General features: G+C 38.5%; 1 protein-coding gene across 2 annotated transcripts in view; it reads right to left on the bottom strand.

The window, feature by feature from the left end:
- The window catches only part of LOC137265813 (tyrosine-protein kinase receptor torso-like), a 504,354-nt gene that overhangs the window by 108,425 nt on the left and 379,397 nt on the right, over positions 1–16,532 (bottom strand). The window lies entirely within an intron of this gene.

Here is a 16,532-nt window from a genome sequence, read left to right on the forward strand (position 1 = left end):
ACTAACCAAAAAGAACCCCTTTAACATTAGTTTTTAATGCATTTGGAGAAACAATATACTGTGACATCCACACGATATAAACCACGTAACTCGAAGGATGTTTTCTTTTGCCATAAGTGGGCTAAAGTTATCTTAAGCCAGGTTAACTTCAGGGTATACTTGAGAGAACATATTTTGCATGACATATTTTTTATTTGAGTAACAGCATTTTACACAAATGAGAAGGCATTCACATTTCTAAAGGGATATTTAACAGACATCATCCCAGCCAATCAACAGGAGAGCCAATATACTGGATTACTATACAGTCAATCATTTGGGCAGGGGCACCCACGAAAAGCCACCTCATGGTGGATGCTCGGTAATGCTAAGAGCTCTTTAACCCACATGGGTGTATATTTGGTCCATCAACCTGTTTTCCCGTGGATTGTGACCCTGTGTGGGTGGAGGATGGGATTCTGGTGGTTGAGGGCAATTGCATCATAGAACCATGGTCCTTTTGCCCAACACACCACTTGAGCCCTTATTTCACCTAGATGGGTAGAGGAACTGCCCCAGTTCTATCAATCAGTTGGTCACACAAATCCCTGTGCAAGGTGACTATTTCTGCCCAATTAAACTATTATCGGGTCTTGGCCATTTCTATGTCAAGTAAGGAAAATATCTATGTACTATTGTGTCCTGGTAAGTGAGCATAATGGTGTGGGGTGCTTTTGCTCTCAATCACAAACTAGGCCCTATGGTGTTACAGAATATTGGTCCTGATAGCGGAAATGGTGTAACATCTGCCTGCTACATTGATCAAGAGCTGAGACCCTTCCTCATGAAACATTTAAAACATAGTAAAATATCTGTATGCCTGCCAATCGTGAGCAATCATGGGAGAAATTCAATGAAATGGGACAATTTTGACAGGAAAACTTTACTTTGTGGAGTAAATATGAATAAGAAAGACAATTAGAAAACTTCCACAGAACCAGCTGGTTGTGCTGCTATTTTAAGAAGGTAAGTTTTATTTATTTTGAACTGTCCCTATGTTACTAAGACAACTCTTGTTAGGCACAGAATTGTTTAGTGTTCTTTCATACATTGTTTGTTGTATCTATTATAAAACAACAACAAAAGTTAAATAGAAAAACACTAGTAATGCCATGAGACAGGATGTACAGATAATTTACACTTTATTAAATGTGATGAAAAAACCACTTACCTAAAATGAATTCAAGTATTGTAGCTTGTAATATTTATTCTGCATATTCTTTCAAATGTAGTTTACTCTGGAAATTTGTAGTGAATAAGGCTAGTCTAACTTCATGAACAAAAAGCATATAACTTCATTGAGTTTGAAATAACTTCATGAAGATTTAAGGTAAAGTTGATGAACACTTCATGAAATCTTTGTGAACTGTTCATGAAGGTCATGAAGACTTGATGAACTCATGAACTGAGTTTCGCATGGGAATGGCCGTCATCAACTGTCTCATATCCAGATCATGTATAGACAATGCAACGCTGTTGTCAATGCTCAAAGTGGCCATACACATCACTGACTTTCGATTTGCCCTGGTGCACCAGTTATTGTCATTTTGACTTGTAATTTTCTTAAATTTGTCTTCAAGTATTGATGATCATTTCAAAGACCTGTGAAGGTCTGGTGTAGAATAGGCCTTCAGCAACCCTTGCTTGCTATAAAAGGGGGCTATGATTGTTGCAAGGGGTAACTAACAGGATCGGGTCATCAGGCTTGCCAACTTGGTTGACTCATGTCACCGGTTCCCAACTGAGCAGATCGGTGCTCATGTTGTTGATCACTGGATTATCTGGTCCAAACTTGATTATTTACAGACTGCTTCCATATAACTGGAATATTACCGAGTGTCAACTTACTCAGTCACTTGCGAAAAAAAAAATCAAACATGATAAAACACAATTATCACTTATTCGTGTAAGAAACTGAGCACTGTTGATGAATCTCTGAGAGTTTAACGAGAAGGAAATGTATTTTTCAATGTTGTTGGGGATGCATGTTAAGTTACCATTTGTGATGACCTGCATCATAAGGTGGGCATCATGCACATGAAGATTGTGAAACACCTCAGGAATGGGTATGGTTTGGTAATCAATTCTAAGCTTCAAAGGTTCAAATTACATGTGAAGTGGGTGGTGCCTCAGTATCAACTACCGGTGATATGACAACAACCTCCCAAGGAATCCTCTTTAAGGGGTCCATGGCAAAAATGACAATATCTACTTCATTGGTGTCATATGCATGGGGGTAACATCCATCAAGCTTTCATGATGGTTTTCTCTTCGTGATGTGAGAAATGTTTTGGTTGCTTCAGGACCTCAGGAGATCACAGGAGCATTTGTGTGTCTATCACATCAGATGACCAAGTACCCAAACCCGCAAGCTTCGTGTTCCTGCATTTTACAGGAAACTTTGTTCAGACATGTTGGGTGTGATGAGTATGTCTTCTTTGACAAGGGCTTCAAAATCAGTGTAGATGGCATCAGGTACTGGCATTTGATGTTTAGAATGGATAAATTTTAAGATGTTGTCATTATCGTTGGGCATGTCGATTCTAATTGTGGTCTCCCCCACAACTTAATAATTGTCCCAGTGTAAGTCCTGCAGGTTGGCTCGTGTGAAGCCATGCTGGCACTGTTAACAAAAGTGTTTCTTTTCTCTGAAGTGATACTGGTTACCTTTATTGTTCAGAAATTTGCTGCACGATGGTTTTATTGCCTTTGTGACCAAACATGTTGATGGCTAAATAGTTTCACTTGTGAAATCTTGTCCAGTAGGAGATGGGTGTGAAGCATTCTTCACCCATGATGTTGAACCCTGAAGCAACAATCGTGGCGTAGCTGGAACACCTGCACAGATTACCTTTGGGTCCATGCAAGGCAGCTATGACCACCACCACCACTGCAAAGAAATTATTAACATCATCCCGTTTGGTTTTGGGCTTAATGATAGTGTGTTTATTTCTGAACCATGTGGGCACAGTAAGCCAGGATCCAGCTTTGAGTGGTTTGTAATTAGCTATATCGAGATAAATGGTGTCAAAGGTGTTCACCACCCATCCGAGGCCTAAGTAGGTGTATGTCATGTCAGAATAACCCTTCGACCCACGTTCTTTAGTTTGAACTTTGAGCTCTTTTACAGTGGGGGGCTTGTCAGAGTTCATGTTTACAAAGGTTAGCAATTCAGCTTTCACACCAATCACACCACGCTTCTTAGTCAATGCTTTGAGTTTTGAAAGTAGCCACAATGATAGTCTTATTAACTTTTATCTCTAACAGCATTGTTATGGTCCACGATAATAAATTATCTCTGCAAAGATTTCTTCCCATGATTCAAACACGGTCTTTAGATGAGCCCGCTATTATTTTTGGATGTGTAAAAAAATGTGGATAGGAATTTAATGGCTTACAAACACGTTTGTTTATCTACTTCATGTAGAAGGGATGCCTGAGTTTGGCCGTAGAAACTGGTTTGGACATTTCTGTGTTTGTCTCATCAGCCTGGCTGTTGACTAGTTTCTCAACTGGTCTGTCAGCTGGTGAGCTGTGCTTCCATGTCTTGTGGACGACCTTCCAGAGAAACATGGTGGCTAGCGAAAGGTAGATCCACTGTGGGGATGATTTTAGTATCTGCCGCACCTTCTGAGTATCCAGACACATCTCTTCTTGTTCCTCCTCAACGCTTGCCATTTTCTCCCAGAGTTCTTTGTTGTTGTTGTCATCATCCAGCCTAGACAAGATCATCCAGCCTAGTTTCAACTAATACTGTCATGGCTTGCTCCGCACAAGCTGACATTATCATTGTGGTTTACTCCATACAAGCCTCGAGCCTCCCCATGCAATCATAAAAGTTTGGTGGGTCACATCAACAGTTCTGCAGTGGGCAATATGGTTGTGTTGGAGGATGGAGCTATCTTGGCAGTCTTCTGCTCGATTTCTAAAGGTTTGCCTATCTTCTTTTGTATTTCCACATTTTGCGTAGTCAATTGGAACTGATTCCAAATTGTTGTTTCTTTTCCTGAGCTGACATTTTGCCATGCATCTTGTGAACCTCTTCCACTTGGTCTTGTGAGGCATTCCTTTGTACTACATATCTATATACATAACACCACTGTTTATACGGGAAAGTAGGTAGAACCTAGGCAAACTACATAGAACCTAGCAAACTATGTACAAACTGCACAGAGCAGAGACAAACTAGGTTGAAACTAGGCAAACTTGGTACAACTTAGGTGCAAACCAGCCAAATTGCAAGCCAACACCAAGCAATAGCCTGACTCAACAGCTCTGACATACTTTCTGTATACATTGCTTACAGTGGATGAGCATGGAATTTAATGTTTTGGGTGTTAAAGTGAGTGAGTTAAAATTTAATGTCACATCGGCAATATTTCAGCCATATCGTGACGGGAACGGAACATTAAAATGGAATATATGAGTATTATAAAAATCAGTCGACGAAGGACAGTAAAACAACTAGAACATCACAGAAATGAATATAAAACCAGCTTATAGATTGCCAACAACTGAAGGTAGATCACCATACTAGGGACCATGGGGACTTACAGTACCTTTGCTACCTGCATGGACCCTAGCTGGATTTACATCATCCCCTCAGCCGTCAGCAGTTTCGCAAATCTAGCCATACAATAAAAAAAACACTTATACTACGATTAAAATCGTGGAAATTTAGAATTTACTTTGAATGTTTGTGGACTTACGTACCCTCTCAGGAGGACAATAATTTTACAATACTTCAACCCCCTTTGAGGGTACAGCCACCAACAATTCAAGTTACTAATTCAAACTACCAGTCATTAAAATACATTTATTTACAGAAACATATTATTCAAAATTCAACCAAAAAATCAATTTCTTTTAAAAAACCTATAATTAAATGAGAATTAACACTGGTAAAAAGATCCTTAATTGTTTTAACTGTAAAATACTTATCCCTTGTGATGGAGAATTCAACACAGTCAAGCAGAATATGCTTGACCATGACTCTCTCATCACAAGGGATACAAAATGGAAGATCTTCATCTTTTAACAGGTACGCATGAGTATATCTAGTGTGGCCAACACGACATCGTCGTAAAATAACCTCTTCAAATCTGGACTGACAACCCAAGTGGGTATAACCAATGTAAGACCTTGGACCCATCTATAAATAAGGGTTTGTAATTGCTATATTTATGCTTTAATTGATGATATTCTTGTTTATATTGTAAGTCATTTGTTTCTGATTTTTTAAAAGATGTTAATGTTAGGTCAACTTGTGGCCTAACCAACTGCCAAGGAGGAGAAGAAAGAAGACGGGAAGGCGATATCCTTTCCAGCTCAATACCGGCAGAAGAAATAAATGGTTTCATTCTGTGCCCAAGTGCTGGAACAAGAGAAGACTTTTTGTTATACAAATCCTCATAAAGGGGATTGAACACACAGTTATAAAAGGGTTAGATTCATTAGAATATAATTTAGCAATGTATTGTAAGGACAATTTTATACGACGTTGAGTAAGAGATGGTTCATCGGCCTCAACGTAGAGACTATCAATAGGTGAAGTTCTGAAAGACCGGGCAAGACAAAGTCTTAAGCCTTGATGGTGGGCAGAATCAAGAAGTTTAAGGTTGCTGTTGCAGGCTCCACCATATACGATGGAGCAATAATCAAGTTTTGAACGTACAAGTGATCGATACAGGTGTAAGAGGGTTGCTTGATCCCCTCCCCACTTTGAGTTGGAAACAACTTTCAGGCATTTAGTTTTAAGGGACTTGATATGAGGCAGAAATGTTAAATGGGAGTCAAAGATTAGGCCCAAGAACTTGGCCTCCTTTACAACTTTGATGGGAGTGCCATCTAGAGATAGTTCAGGATCCTTATGTGGTTTATATTTTCTGCAAAAATGTATACAGTTAGTTTTGGATTTAGAAAATTTAAAGCCGTTTTCAAGACACCATTTATTTATTTTGTTTAAACACAACTGCAGCTGCCGTTCAATAGTATGCATATTTTTCCCACGACAAAAAATATTTAAATCATCCACAAATAACAATCCATCAATTGAATCGTTTAAAACTTTTGATAAACTGTTTATCTTTACGCTAAAAAGTGTGACAGACAAAATACTGCCTTTTGGAACACCCTGATCCTGATTGTAATGATCAGACAGGGTAGAACCCACTCGAACTTGAAACTGTCTGTCATTTAAAAAGTTTGCTATAAATTGAGGCAAACGACCTCGCAAGCCGAAGTCATGTAGGTCTCTTAAAATACCATATTTCCAGGTTGTGTCATATGCTTTTTCCTAGATCAAAAAAGATAGACATAGCATGTTGTTTATTAATTAGTGCATTTTTAACAAATGATTCTAAACGCACTAAGTGATCGACAGTACTTCTGTTTTTACGGAAACCACACTGTATATCAGTTATTAGGTTATTTGTTTCCAAGTACCAAACTAGTTGATTATTTATCATGAGTTCCATGATCTTGCAAACACAGCTAGTTAATGAAATCGGACGATAATTGGATGGATCCGTATGATCACGTCCAGGTTCAGGTATGGGTACTACTATGGCGTCACGCCATGATGAAGGAAAGTTACCCAATGTCCAAATATCATCAAAAATATTGAGAAGAGTTTCTAGGCAGGATTCTGGTAAGTGCTTCAGGAGTTGATAATGTATGTTATCAGCTCCAGTAGCAGTGTCATGAGCTTGATCAAGAGCAGTATGGAGTTCATGAATAGAAAACGTTTCATTATAATCTTCCCCATTATCAGAATTGAAATTAATAGTTTTCTTTTCTTCTTGTTTTTGATATTGCTGGAATTTTGGAACATAATTTGAAGAGGAAGAATGTTTAGCAAGGGTTTCACCTAGTTTATTAGCAATATCTGATTTATCAGTAAGCAACTGATCTCCATGTTTGAGATGATGGACAGTAGATTTAGTACCTTTACCTTTGATTTTCTGGACCATGTTCCATACCTTGGACATGGGTGTCCGAGAATTTATTTTGGACACATAATTTTGCCAAGATTGGCGTTTGTTTTGTTTAAAAGTAACATTTAAAATTTTAAATTTATTTAAATTATGTACCATAGGATGGCGACGGAAATAATGTTCTGCCTTTTTCCTTGCCTTCCTAGCTTGTATGCACTCATCGTTGAACCATGGTTTTCTTATGTGTGGAACTACAGAGGAATTTGGTATACACTCATCAGCTATGGAATTCAGTTCATCAGAAAAACATTTAATAGCATCAGGAACGTCAATAAAACGTTCAGGTTTCAGTTTTTCAGCACACAATGTTTCATATAAAGCCCAGTTAGCCTTTTTAAAATTCTGCCTTGATGATGGAGGAACATCAGATGTAGTTACAGCTTTTAATATAGTAGGAAAATGGTCACTTCCACAGAGGTCATCGTGGACTGACCATTCGAATTCATTTAATAGTTCTGAATTTGTAAGTGACAAGTCGAGATCAGAATAAGTCCCTGTACCAGGGTGTAAATATGTATTGGAACCATCATTATAAATACATAAATCATTGTCAGAACAAAAGTCCTCCAACAATTTACCTCCAGTGTTTGTATTTACACTACCCCAGAGTGGGTTGTGGCCATTTAAATCTCCCATTATAATACAGGGCTTCGGGAGCTGATCATATAGAGCTTGAAGATCGGTTTTGGCAAAAGCTGAAGATGGTGAAATATAAAGAGAGCATAGCGTAAACGCTACATGTAAAGTAATTCTCACTGCAACAGCCTGCATATTAGTATTAAGTGAAACAGGGCTTTGAATAACGTTTTGTTTGACTAGAATGGATGATCCGCCAGTGGCCCTATCACCCAGAGGTGAAAAACAATGATATGCATTAAAATGACGAAGGTCAAATGTATCTGTTTGTTCTAAATATGTCTCTTGGAGACATAACGCTGAAGGTGTGTAATCTTGGACTAATAGCTGTAATTTATGTAAATTAGTCCTCAATCCTCTGCAGTTCCATTGTACAATATTATTGGAATAAACTATCTTTTGGGGGGATCTACACCGCACTCTTTTGGAGGGCGACAAGCTATGTGCCCTAGAATGGACGTTTTCAGAAACGTCCATATCTTCAAGAGACCCATATTTATTAAACAATTGAATTTTATTTTGTGACCCCTTAGGAGCTCTGCCACTTAGTTGTTTTGAAGCATCAGACTTAGGTTTGGGTTTAGTTTTAACAATTTGTTGTCTATCAGCTGTTGAATGAGACTCAGAGCGTGACTGTGAAGATGACTTATGATCAGAGGACTTTGATGTAGTAGGAAGTGATTCCTCAGTCTGGGATATAAAACCTGTGGGGAGTCGGAACTGACCCAAGTCAAGGTAGTTTGGCATCCTGTGGATGATTTTGTTATTTTAGAGCTGGATTCAGATGATGATTTTGCTACTGTAGCATAACTTTCTAGAAGGTCAGATCTCTTCACCAGTTTCTTTGCCTCAGAAAAAGAGATATTTTGGGTGAACTTTATTTTGTTAATCGCCATTTGCTCTTTCCATATTGGACACTGTTTTGACGAAGATGAATGGTCGCCTGAGCAGTTAGTGCATTTTTTAAAGTCACTGTCACAATCTTCTGTTGTGTGTGTCTTCTCACAACAGTGAGCACACACAACAGACAATGTGCAGGTAGATACACCGTGTCCAAATTTCTCACATTTAAAACACCTGAGCGGGTTGGGGATGTAGGTTTCAACTTGGATATTGCAGTAACCCGCCTTTACTGATTTGGGAGCATTCGGCAATGAAAAAGAAAACAGATGGGTATTTGTTTGGATTGTTTCATTGTTGTTTCGGGTGGAAAAGCACTTCACATACAGCACATCTTGATCCTTCATTTCGCATGCTATATCATGTTCGGACATGTCAGCAAACAACCGATCACGATCTCTGATCTCTCACGATCTACCTTTACTTGTGTTCAAGGTCTTGTGAGCAGAAACCGTGACCGGAATGCCCACAAAAGATTCAATGCTCATCAGATTGGTTGTCTGCTGTTTCTTGCCACACTCAATTAGCAGTGCACCCGAACACAAGCGTCTAATGTTCTTAACATCCCCTGCAATAACTTGAATGCCCTTAGATACTGCGAAAGGGTTCAACTTCAATGGTGTCTTGTCCGGAGTCTCAATAACGAGGAAACGTGGCCAATACTCAATACCGATAGAGACGGTCTATGAGAAGTATCAACGGGATCAATTTCAAGTGGACGTTTGGTTTTTTGGGGGGGTATTTCATAAGCCATGATCGGTGTCATATGGTTCATCATCCGAGCTCCCCACCCACCACGGAGTATCATAAGGACAATGCTAAAGCAAGCGGGCCTCCAGCTTGCAGCACCAAGGATACCCGGATAATATACTCCAGCAGAAGAATTAAGAGATTAATAATTCTACCAGATTGGCCCATGAGCCACCGCCTTCTGGCATAGGACTCTAGGCAAATTACAGAACAACATACTTCAAATTCAAAATGTTTTAGATTATAAAGCCAAGTCCAAATTTACAACGATTCCAAATGATATATGTGCATTGATAAATATAATAATACCCCATGCACAGGGCTTGGCATGACCAGCCGATTGGTCGAACCGGGCCTATTCGACCACCCGTCTAGGCGAAGTCAGGGCCGAATGGTGTATTGAGCAACAGGAACACGGTTGCAAGCTCCTATTGCCCTCAACCACCAGGATCCCCGGGCCCTCCTCCAACGACACAGGGCTGCAACCCACGGCAAACGGGTTGGTGGACCAAATATCCCCCCGGGTCCACTACGGGGATGTCGGCGAGCTCTTGGCGTTACCCAGCACCCACCACGAGGAGGTGGCTCACCGCGGGTGGATTTTGGGTGTTAAAAACCCGTTTAGAGATTTGTGTATGTTATGTGCATACATTGAATATGTGCACCTTGGGAACTTACCATTGTAAGAGGGCATTGCTGTGTAAACTCGTGCAATGTGGAAAATGCTGTATGACATATTGTCACAAACATGCTCAGTTTACAAGAAGGGGTCATGTCAATTAAATATCCATGGTGTGGGGGACTGAAGTCAAATGTCGGTGTTCATTGTGCAAAGCTCACAGGTCTGACAAAAGTGAGAATGCAACCTATCACTAAAAGGTATGCAGATTTTATTAGTGATTAAAGGAGACTCAGGAAGATAAATGTTTAACAAAGAAAAGTGTGGCACAGTCTGTTTATCATGCCTAATTTGCAACAGGAAAAGTACTAGCATGATTTAAGGTCATGTCCTAAAGACAAAAAGGCCTGTTGTTTGTTGTGAACCCACACGAAGTGATCGTGTGTCACAGTCAGCATCCTTGTTGCACATACTGCATGTGGCATGTCAATTTCTGTTAGCTCAGAAAACAGTCCAGACAGAATCTGACCAAACCTCAAAGATCACATGAAATGACTGGATATAATGGAATATGTCTGTTGAAATAACACAGTAATCAATTACACTGTTGCCCTGTGCTTCAATGCACATGAATCCACTTTTATTCAGAATATACTCACTTATTCTTCTCAGTGCTGGTTTGAATCTTTTTCAGTCAAAAACAAATCAAACTTAACAAAATTGTAAATACAGCCAGGAAAACAGCTGGAGTCACTTTCAATAATCTTTCACTTCTTTTTGAGCAGCAAGTACTTTCGCTTCTCAAAAAAATCATCAATGACCAAACACATCTTTTAAATCAAGAGCATAAGCTTCTACCATCTGGCCGCCGTTACACAGTACCAGTCACCAAGACTAAAACATCTTTCATACCTCAAAGTATTGCAATTTAAATATTACAAGCGCATATTACCTCTTTTGTGTTTAGAAGTTTCATATTTTATGCTGTAATTCATTTGTTTTGGGGGGTTTTTCTCTCAAACTCTGTGATACAAAACAAATTCCATTTAAGGTAATAGAGTATTGCCTATTGTCTATTTACAATGTGATTAACATAGCTCAACTGTGGATTTGTTGATGTGCTATTATTGATGATCTGAAGGGGTTTACCCAAATCTGCAGTATCGCGAAGTGTTATTGCAAGGGATGACTGGAATAGAATTATGACAGACAGACATAGCACTCTGTTTGAACAGATTTTTTATTTTCATTTTCATTGGCCATTACAGGGTCATGTGATAAGTCACATGACAGGGTATGAATAATACATTTATACATTATGTCACGAGGATATGACCGGCAAATTTCATTCATGACAAGTAAAATTATAGGTTGTTGGACACAGTATCCGATAAATAATTAGCCAAAACACTGTCTCTTGAAATCTCTGACAAGGGACTTTAAACAACAAGTGTGTTCTTCATCCTTTGTTACCTCAGAGTCCATAACAATTAACTGCGTTAAAAAATGTCTATCATCGTGAGCATCATCAGCTGTTTCGAATGATCAAAACACGGATTCTGATTATTTTCCTTCCACAGGACCCAAATTGATGGAGAATCCTGAGTTGAGCCATGACCGTCTGTAGATGAGATAAAGTCAATGTAGAATCCAGGATAAGTCTCTGATCACTTTTCTGATATAAAAGGAGGTAATGATGATCTATGTAATGCACTTGGATAGCAAATTCTCCTCTGTTCGTAAATGTTCTCAAGCACAAACACACAGTCTTGTTGACACCAGGCTAACAAGTCCTATAGGGGCCTCCCCAAAAAAGGTCTGGCAACTCCACAGTAGATTTGGTCATGAGGAATGAGATTGTCTTTCACTTTATTTCCTTTGCTGGAAACTTTGCAGATTCTGGTACATTTCGGTATGCACTTACCAAAACAAATCATAAAAAATGCCAATTCAACCTAAAAAGTTGAAAAAAAACGTGATGAAACAAAAGCCCACGAAATCAGAGTTCAAACGTTTCACTAAATTTCCCCAGCACTGGGGGAAAAACTGGTCTCAACAGCTGTGCTGCGCTGCGTCCATAACGCATGCCCAGTGAATAGGTTCGCGGAGCTTGAAATAGTATGCATGCCCAGAGTCTGAGGTCGTGAGCAGTAGTAATCTTGGTTGTGTGCACAAACAAGTAAATAATCTACTCGTTATGTAAAAAACTTTTTGACTGTGGTAAGCAGTCTCTGTCACAGAGAAAGCTCAGTGTCTGATTTATTCACACCTATATGTCTGCCTGCCTGTCTGCTAAAGACAACATGCAGTACACAGCTTCAATCATTGGCCACATGCAATTTGAACTTAACACCTATCGGACTATAGGACGTAAAGAAAATAAATTGATTTATGACTCATGCACCCGAGTCCTGTCTCTGCCACATTATGTAATTAGGCAGGTGTGATACTTGTACAAATGACATGTTCTTATGTGTGTTGGTTGCAAACTACATTCTTTTTTTTTGGATGATTGGATCTGACGCCGAGTGAAGGAAACTGGCGCAAACTCTTGTCAGTTTGTCAGTCCTGCTTTGTACTTGGACGAATGACAGATTTCAGCCACGCAGTAGTGTACCATCTCTACTGACATGATTTTTGATTGGATCAAGCGCAAATTCAGATAACATGTATTTTCAAAACCTAACACCTCTATATACATTCTTCATGGATAACAACTTCTTTTAGTGTATATGATTTTGTTTGACAACAGAATATGAATCCATACTGAAACGACACTTCAAGTACACAAAAAGAAGTTGTTATCCATAAAGAATCTTACTTTCTTGTGACTGGCCATACTTGTAAAATGCCCACCAAACAGGTCATCTTTCTGTACACACAATGAGCCCTCAGCATATCAACAAATGAAACAGCCAATCGGAAGCCGTCGTTACACTTGAGTGCATATCCACCCGCCATGACTGGGTTTGGTTTCCCAAGGGTTTCGTTTCGGGGGAAGTAAACCCAAGTACAAAATATTGCACTTTTGAATCGCGATTGTATGCTTATAATTGTGTTTATTTGTTTTTTAAAAGCAGCAATGAATGTTATATGTCATGAATAACTGATAAATGTGTTTTAATTATGTTTCATTTTTTGGTTGCATGTGACCTTTAACTGTAATGCATTATCTCCAATGTGCAGATCATCCAGATTATCTGGGAATGAAACATCTTTTATTAGGATCTCAGAAATATTGCCCTCACCATAAGCCAGTACATTGCCTACGGCAGCTTTGCAACAGAGTTTAGAATTACAAACTCTTCGAAATTAAACAACTGATCAAACACACATGCTCATAAAATGGTATCTCTATTACAATACACAACAAGTTACAAAACAATAAGACAAAAGATTCCTTTGTATTCACAAGTCTTTTTTACATTGGCAACAGCTTTCCATGTTGATACTTAGATAGTGCTTTAGAATATGCCAGTGGTGAGTGAATGAGTAATTATGGGCCTTTACACCATAAATACCCATACAAATGAGAGGGCAGATCCAAATGATTCACAGACAAAGTGGGAGATATAGACAGTGGAATTTTGAAGGAATCAGTTTGTGTCACCCAGAGCAAATCAGTATTGGTAGCCCTCAATGCAGCATGTACACTCCAGCAGACTTAACTATGAACAGTGAAACATAGCACTTATATAAACACAGACGTGCAAAACCTAAAGCAACTATTTCTTATGATGGGTGAAAATTCCAGATTTTGCAAACATGTATACCAAGGCATAAAGTGGCCATAATTTGAGAGATGTATCAATATTAGATAAGATACAATTATTGTGATGAAAAGTGTTTTCAAACAAAGAAATGCTGGAAATTGTTGGAAATTTCTGATGCTCTCGGTGCACATAGTACTCCAGGCTGTTCATCTTTTTATTTGCCTCTACAGTTTCATGTGAACACATGAATTCTACTTGCTTGCCATGAATTCTACTTGCTTGCCATTTGCTTTGGCAAGTCTCATCTGTAGAGCTGCAATACCATCGTCTTTATTTTCCTGTCCAACACAATGCACACAGTCAAATTGTGTCATTTTGCTCAAAGAAGCCTTGAAGGCTGTTTGACAGTATTTAGGTCCTGTTTGCAGTACTGCTCTAGGGACTGCTGCTTTGACTGGCATCCTCTCGAGATGAAATCCTTCATTTGTGGGTTTTTTTAAGATATGTTTCCACTTGCTATCAGTTATCTGAAATGTGCTGCGTTTTTGTGTGCATGTTTGCTTCAGTGAAAGCTGTCTAATCCAGCATGGAATGGAACTATGAAAATGTGCCAGTTTAGACAAGATTAGTGGCGAACTATGCAAGGTTTATTCAACTTCCACTGGCATTGTATTTGTCTTTCTGTCATCATGATCACTTCAAAAGTGCTGGTTGCAGTGTTGGTTAGCTGAATTAGGAATATTGTGTGTCAACTGTAAGAAGTGTATATAACTGAAAGAAACACTACCGGGCAATAACTATAATCTTGATAATAATGCTTTGTGCTGAGTAGGAGCAATAATTGATGGTTGTAACTTGGAAAAGATAAAGCTTAAACTGTGCTCCAGTGTGGGTGAATAATCATGCTCAAAACATCATTATGATATTGTCATTGCTTATACAGCACAAATGTCAACAAAAGTAGACATAATTGAAAGTGTAAATAAAAACAATATGGTGACTCTTTAGCCACGGGAGATGAATACATGCAGTGACCAGAAGCTGTTAGATAAAGCCAGTGTAGCTGAGTACAGTAAGCACAGAAACTACAACATATTTGTCATCATCTTCTAAGTCCCCAAACCACAAACAACCACAAACAAAGTGCAAGATTCTGACGGTTAAACAGGTGACACAACTTCAATGAAATACATACCATCTCCCATGTTACTAGTGTTCACTGCTGGGAAGTAGATCACCAGGAACCGAAAGAACGTAATCTCCATGTTTTCTTAAGTTTCACATATGAATATCTAATTACAGAAATGGGATCAATCACACCTTTATTTGCATGTATGTAATGTAGAAATCAACTACACAGAGTCAGTCAGAACTTATGATATCAATTCAGAATTAAATCACATGTTGATGACATATAAACACATATTGGTGCATATGGCATGAAGAAAGAAAAGATAGCATCACACTTTGAATACTCAAACACATTTTGCACCAAGTAATGTTTCCATGGAAACAGCAAAAAATGATATTCTGTTAAGCTTTAAAATAGCAAAAGGCACATCTGTTGGTCATGATTAACTTGAAATTGTGTACTAAGTTTGGTGAACCGAGCATGTATTACCTTTAGAGATACACTGCAGTCTTTAAGCTCATTCCCAATGATTGCATGTAACATGCATGTGACACGGATGCGCAATGTCTGAAAGCTTCATGTGCGATGAGACACACACATGTGTACCATGCATGTGTAACAGGAATGGTTTTACACCGGAGACCATGATGCTTTGCATTGTGTTTTGTGTGTTCTGAATTAAAGACGTCCTGTTTTGTTGTTGTTCATCGAAAACTGTATTACACCCATGTTCCTATAGATTTGAAATAAACCAAGTTACTAATTTAGACCTAACTCAATTGCAACTAAGTTAATAATAATACATAATCGAATATGAAGGATAACTCTTGCATCGACTCATAATATATATATATTATACATACACCATACAAAGGTAACTGAAGCATTTTGTTCAAGCTGTTGAAAGTTTCATGCTGATTTGAAATGTGATTTTTCAATGCAATTTACATAAGCATTGTGTAAGAAACATTTGTATTTGACCTCTGTAATTATCTTATGTAATTATCATGTGTATCAGATCCATCGTCAATAAAAGGAGGATAATATATCAGTTAAGGAATTAATACACATGCTTATAATCATTCAATCAGACAACAGTAATGAGATATTTGAACACATCGAAACCTCGAAATAACTGCCTCTGGCAGAATGCATGTCCAGGTAAAGTTTTACAGGACAAATTTTTATGGATAGCAACTTCTTGAGTTTATTTTCACAATGTTTCGGGGCTTATCCTAGCCCCCTCATCAGGTTGAGCTGAACTGAACAGTAAGGCTTAACCTACTGGATGCCACAGGGACATATATGTCCTTCGTCTACATCCCTCACTTTGAAGTCCAATAAAATTCTAAATGTACCACGCACATATAAATACTTCACAGTTTTGAATTCTGCAGAAAATTCCCTGTTTCTTGATACCATCCACTATCATCTCAGACCAAGCTAAAGTGCTTGAAATTGCCTTTCAAAATAGGTTTCATCGTAAATGTCGTCATTTTCCAAACTGTACAAAATCGAGATTCACAGCGTTATTTGCAGTATGTTTTGAAATGTGAAAATCGGATAATTACTGGGAGTGATGAATTTCAAAAATAGCATATTAATGATCACTGATATCAAGTTTTCATGTAACCAGTAATGATAATTCTGAAACATTGCTGATGAACCCAGAATCGGTTGGGAGGCTTTCGAAAACACACTTACACAAATGCCGAAGTGCGCTTCCCGCCATATTGGTTAGTGTTCAC

This window comes from Haliotis asinina, chromosome 15 (assembly GCF_037392515.1).
Source record: "Haliotis asinina isolate JCU_RB_2024 chromosome 15, JCU_Hal_asi_v2, whole genome shotgun sequence".
Lineage (NCBI taxonomy): Eukaryota > Metazoa > Mollusca > Gastropoda > Lepetellida > Haliotidae > Haliotis > Haliotis asinina.